Below are 6836 nucleotides of genomic sequence, written 5' to 3' on the forward strand. Positions count from 1 at the left end.
TTAGTTACTAAAATACCAACTCTGGTTCTGTAAACACAGCGCAAAAGTCAAGCGCATCAAGCATCCTGTAACAGAGGGCGGATTTTTTTTGAGTTTTTGAGTCGATCACATGCTTGGCCATTATTTCAACTGAATATCAGCCACTAGCAGAGGATTTATGGTAACAACAATGCAAACATTAACATAGTTTTCCTATGTTGACACTATTATCATTTCCTCCAGACTGTGTGTGCCTAGCCAAATCCCCAAGGTAACCTCAGATGCATTATTTACCATACCTGAGAGAGTACAACTAATGGGAGCTTTAATCAAAGCCTCAGCTGGAGGTAATCAGGACGAAAAGACAATTTCACTTTCTTCTGCAACATCTCTCTACAGCTGCCTCAGATTATCTGGATAACAGCTATGAAAGTAATTAAAAGGAAGCCTTTCTCCCTTTTTTCTTCACAGCTGACTGCAGGTCTGCTCGTGTACTGACTCCCTGATGACAAAGCCAGACATCTGATGCAGTCTGGAGAGGTTTTAATAGTCACGACACACAAGTGAATAATTCGTCATCGAGGTTAGTGAGATTAGGGTGTGAGGATGATTTTCACAAAATTTAGAGGAGGGTTTGGGCAAGAGCCAAAATGAAGAACCCATCCAATTTTGGAGAAAATCAGAATCATTACAGTTTTTTTTGTCATTATTGTGAGTTAGGACACTTAATTGACAGGACAATAGAGGCTTTAGAGGGTGACATCACACAAAGACTGTGAGAGAACAGGCAAAAAGGTGCAAATGAATCTCTGAGCCCTTCATTTACAGAATTTCCACATGGTCTGTTCTGGTGCTCGTCTGAAAACAAGTGTTTGTTCTAAAACCACCAAACCACAAAACTCCTCAAAGCTTGAATGAACGGTTCAGACCTGCCTGCTGGGTGTGAGAATGTGTCAGGAGTTCAGAGTTGAATCAAGCCATAGAGTTGGAAGCACAAATTCTATCTGAGGTTTACTAATTTTAAATTAGTGGTTCAAAATGGGCATGAAAGCGATTAAAAGAACATGGTAAAAGAGTGTCTTATCCAGTGAAGCAAATATATAACAGAGTAGCATGTTGATTGGTATTTTCTCATACAATTTAGGGCTTGCTAACAACACTTTGGAACCACAGTGTTTGATATAAAGACTGTGTTAATTGCTTAAACGCAAACTTGCTTCAAGGTATGTGTGGAAGAAAATATGTTTTCTTATGCTGTAGCAGAATAGTCTATTCATAGCGAGTGGGATCAGCCATGTGAACGTTTTCCCATAGAGCTCATCATGAACTAGATCCAGCTCTTGAGCACGTGTTACAATGGTGTCATCAGAAGTGCATGAGGACCCACCTTGAGACTGCGACTGCTGTCAGCACTTGATGAGAGCTGCACTCGACAGGAAGGAACTTGAAGTTTAACATCCTGTACGCAGCCAAATCAAACCACTTGACAGGTCATCGCTTGCTTCTACTGACTCAGAAGAATTCAAGACAAACTAACAAGTTCATTCATATTTTAAGATGCCAATTTCCCCACTTAGGGACGAATGAAGGTTTATCTTATCTTGTCTTATCTTATCTTAGATCCCTTACATTAAAAAAAAACAACAACTGTGAAACAAGTCATTCAAGTCCAAGAAAGAATTGAGGTTGACTATGATAGCTTGCTATCCATGTTAGCTATACATGAAGTGCTGCATTGCTGCTAGGAGGGGGGGTTGTCCATTGACGAGGAACTGTTGGTATAAATGCCAAAAGATTCAAACAAAGGGAGCACAAGGCCCTCTCTCCGTTATCTTGTCTTTGCTGTTCTGTTTGTAAGGCCTGAAGGCTCAGCTCAGCTTTGGAGATGTGCAGCTCAGGTTGTCAGTTTGACAGAATTTTCCACCCAAACTATTTATGGTATATCGTCTTGTCGCACGATTTTAAAGATCCAATCAACACTGCATATCTGCATATTATATCAATATCAAATAAATAAAGCAAATTCTAGGTGGCTTCTTATAGTTTATGTAGAATAAGCAGAGAATTTCATGAGATGTAGAGCCAGATTGATATGTTATTACAGATTTCAAGACTTATTAACAAATGATATAAATTTCTCTAAATCAAAGCTGATGATAAGTGCAATTCTGACATGTCAATCTGGATCCTTCTTAAGCATGTATTCCACTCTTGTAGCAGCTCCTTCCCCACCCAGTACAAATGCACATTCCGGCCTGACCCATATTTACACCCCTGCATGTATTTCTATCATCAGAAATGGTGTTCTCGGTTGAAGTTGTCCACAGTAGGCTAGATGGCTATAAATAGCAGTGGTTAATAGGTTGAGAAATCCCATGGCTTCAGCTCTAGTTTTGAGCTGCTCCTGTTGAAATTAGCGAACAGCATGGTGACTTCATGTTCACGATTCCTGTTGTTTCATGCGCATGTTACCTTGCAGAGCTCTAAAAAAAACACACACACACACACACACACACACACACTCAACAACAATAACCTATAAACAGAAAACTGATTTCAACGCATACACATAAACCCTGACCTTGTTGGTACATGAAACAAAAGATATGGCAGCTGGGAATGGTACCATTGTTGTTACTGCTGATTTCGCGGTTAAGGTTGGGGTTTGACTCCTTATTTTGATAAATCCATTTTTACAGAGAAAAGGACCACTGATTAGATTCATTGACATATACAAGTTTAGAATAATAAATGGAATACTGCATTATTATAGATTTTCATCATAAAATAATTTGTAATTAGCGGTTAGGGTTTACTGTCTGGTACTGTTATGGATTGATAATTTTATGCTGAAAAGCTACAGGAAACTTTCACAATGATCCCGTAACGGTATCAACGTCACTGAAGATTCAGGGGCTTTAATAGGGTTGTAACAATAAAATCATGGGCACTTGTCTTCGTGATCTGAATGGAAATTTAGAATAAATACACAGCTAACAGCATGCTTAGACAGGTTCAAGGGATAACAAATGTATTTATTTCACAGAATAGATAGGAAAAAGCACTGATTTCATAGATATATCATATTATAATTTGCTGAAGATGGCACAATTAAGAATATCTTTTTAAAAGAAGAAATGTCTGCACTCTGCTTCTACATTTGAATTCTTCAGCCCTCATTTCCACATCTCCTCTGCTACTGCAAATGGACTTTGCAAGTTCCAACATTACATTTAAAGCTTGTGTGTGTGTGTGTGTGTGTGTGTGTGTGTGTGTGTGTGTGTTTCAAGCTGCTGATGGCAAGAGGCTGAATAATAGATGAGAGATGAAGCTGTTTTCTGAACCTTACAAGATTCTCCTTCAGTATAAGAGTCAATGTCTTTGTAATCCATGGTTTTTAATGGCAGTAGGGTTCATTTTGTAATGATGGAATGATCATGAATACAGTGCTGGAGTGATTGCTTATTTTTTGGACAATTATAAGCATATATCGTGTGTTTATTTGGTGGCTTGTGACTGCTAACTCACTGACTTGCAAGGATAAACTGAATATTAGTTACATCCCCGGGTCCTCGGGGCGGAGGAATGGTCATGGCTTTTCAAGAGCTGCTTTCAGAGTCAGGTGGTGAGCACCAGAGTGAGATTCTGAATAACTTCCATTCTAAACTTGCTGCTGATGACACCGCACCAGTTAGAGTTAAAGTAATTTCTGATAAGCATAAAGCATAGTTGAAGAACACCCCAAAGGTCAAACTTCATGAGAGAATATTTTGAAAAGCACAACATAAATTGCGGTAAAAACATCATCATGGTATCTTCAAAGAAGGTTCATAACTGTGAGTTTACAATGCAAAATGATCTCCTCTGTCTCATGTCAATAACTCAGAAAATATTAAAGCTTGCATGCTGTCACTGTGGATAAACCTGTCAACCCACAAGTCTGCTTCTGAAATTTAACTGAAAGAGTGGCGTAATAACTTTGCTTCTTTTTCACAGAGAAAATTGTGAAAGATTAGGTCAGCTCTGAGTGCTTTCTCACTTTAATTAATTAAAATGCCTCTCATTCAAACTGAACTAATCTGGCAGAGATGGTTTATTTGTTTAAGCTGATTTTTTTTAATTTTTTTTAGTTATTTGTAATCAATAATTCACTATTCTTTGGAACTTTCTCAAAGTGATCAGAATCCATCACTACTGAATAACAACAGATAATCAACCAAGCCATTTAACTAAAAAAAAAAAATCAAATGGCTTACAAATAATATCTGAATTTTTCTTCTTGCCCCATCATAGCACATACACAGCTTTGATCATAATTGTGAATTAGATCAACCTTGCTGCTGATTCTGGTAACCTATCTGTATTTGACATGACATGATTTTTTTTTTTGACGCGATTGATTGAAATTTATTCATTAACAGCCTTGAAAACTTTTTGAGTCTCTATGATAAAGTAATAGCTTCAATAAAAGATTATTTTGAAATAATTAGCTTCTTATCAGAGAATCTCCTAACAAGGAGTGGAGTTCCACAAGGATCTATTCTCGGACCGCTGTTATCCAACTTTTATATACTCCCTTTAATTAAAAAATATTATGGTTTCATATGGCAAGTATAGCGATAACACAAAAATATAGCTCGCTGGGTCACTAAACAGTTATAGCTCTGCACTGCATTGAAATCAGCTTGATTCATCAAGCTTTCCTTCAACTAAATGAAGATAAAACCAAACTTAATGTTTCTGGTGCAAAGAAAAAACACTTGCTAATATTTTCCGGTCAATTTTCCTTTGTGTTTGATAAACAGTTATTGGTAGGAACTAGAATTATTTGATTTTTCCATTGTTGACTGAGAACATAAATGCATTATAGTTACAATAGCACACAGGCCATCTCTCAGTGTTGTCTGATCCACTAGAATGCAAAAACAAGCACTTTTCATTCTGATCTCCTGAACTGATATGGACTTCATAGGTGGGCTGGATCTATGCTGCTTGTATTGCTCCACTGTATTTCAAATGGTTTTTTTGTTTCAATTTGGATTTCTTTGTACTTCGATTATTTTGTTCTATGATCTGCAAAGCACTTTGAGTTTGCATGTGCATGAATTTGTTCTATATAAATAGTTTTACCCTGCCTAGAGGGTGGTCTCTGCTCCACGCTGTGCAGTGTTGGGAGGTCTTCACATTAGCAAGAAGACCTCTGTACTCCAGTTCACAGCTCATCTCTTGGTTCTAATTAGAGGTAATTAAAACACTCTTAGTCTTCCTGTCACTCTCGCTCACACATAGATGCAAGCACACGCCAGGATTTAAATCAGGTCTAGACTCTAATTAAATCCACTGTAGAATGCCACTGAATTATCAAGAAGGATTAATTTTCTCCTTGTCCCTTTTTTCCCCTTGAAACTTGCATCGTTTTTCACGGCTTTGATGTGCTAAGCTGCCTCTTTGCTTTGCTCTCTACAGTCTCACGCAATTGTGTATGTGTGTGTGTGTGTGTGTGTGTGTGTGTGTGTGTGTGTGTGTGTGTGTGTGTGTGAGTGTGTGTAGGCACTTTTACCAAATGTCATAGGTAGGCAGTTGCATGGGAAAGAATGAGTGGCTGAGGGTGGTTGTCCTGTGCTGCTGCTCCCTCATGACTCACTATCGCTGGATGAAGAGCTCCAGAGAGACAGATTGTTAGTTAGCTACTGTAACTCTATGTTCTGTGAGTATAGGTGTGGCCATCTGGTACTGCTACTATGACTCACTATCATCTCTTAAGGAACAAGAGGTGTTGCTAGGCAGGATGGTTCAGCGCTTGCTTGTTCAGACTCTTCCATATAATCCCATAAATCCTTTATGAGTAAACTGAGCTAATGATTGTCGTCAGATATTAACTGACTGAATATTGCATATTTAATTGTAAGCATAACTGAAGTGTGGACAAACTTGACAAAAACATAAATTTTTGAAACATCCCACTGCAGAACATGAAAACTGTTGTGATTCAACCTTATTGTTGCAGAGTTTGGTGATAGCATGGAGGAGGCAGAAGGTGTTACACAACAAGTGGGCTTCCAATACTCCCACCCAATGTGCTACAGTACTAGAATCCTAGCCAAATGAAGCAAAGAGGGCTGAAGAAGTGTCTGTCTATCTCTCATTGTTTTGTTTTCATTTCCAATTTTCCTTTAGAAGATTTTTTGCTGTAAAGATAAAAATCACCTTGACTTCATTCTCCATAAATATGCAGTGTCATTATTAGAAAACATACCTTTATCTGTAATAGGTATTGTTTCTCTATGTGTGCATGATACACACCCTAATACCAACACTCTGTGTGCATGTTGTCAGGAGATCAGACACCTGATAGGCTCCTGTATCAACCTGCAGAGATGAGACGCAGCCAGCACTGCACAGGACAGCAGCCAAGAAAGAAAGTGGAAGAGACAGTGAAAAGCTCATATATATACTGAGAGGAAGTAGGGTGGCTCTGTCTTTTGTAGTGGTAACAGGAAGCAAAAAAAGCACATAAATTTATATGCTACTACTCCAAAACTGCTGAGCTGTATGTGCTTCTCAAGCTTGGTTTCAAGCTACCATGTAAGCCTCTCCCTTCCTCCTCTGTGGTGAAGTAGACTGAAATGGAAAGTTACTAAAACTGGTTTTCACGATTTGTCAGCCACTCCCTGTGGCTAAGCCAAAGGTGAGATGAGTGGTGTGCTGTAATGTGACGGGCGTGCCTCTTGTGTGGCTGCAGTGCTGATGAGCAACTAATGAAAAATAACTGTGTTTATGACAAACAAAACTGCATCCAAGAGATTGGCATGATTTCAAAGTGCAAATGTTGTATTTTTGGTGTCTAAAGTATATTA

This window comes from Aulostomus chinensis, chromosome 17 (genome assembly GCF_037954235.1).
Source record: "Aulostomus chinensis isolate RoL2024-O1b breed Wild chromosome 17, RoL_Achi_v1.0, whole genome shotgun sequence".
Classification (NCBI taxonomy): Eukaryota; Metazoa; Chordata; class Actinopteri; order Syngnathiformes; family Aulostomidae; genus Aulostomus; species Aulostomus chinensis.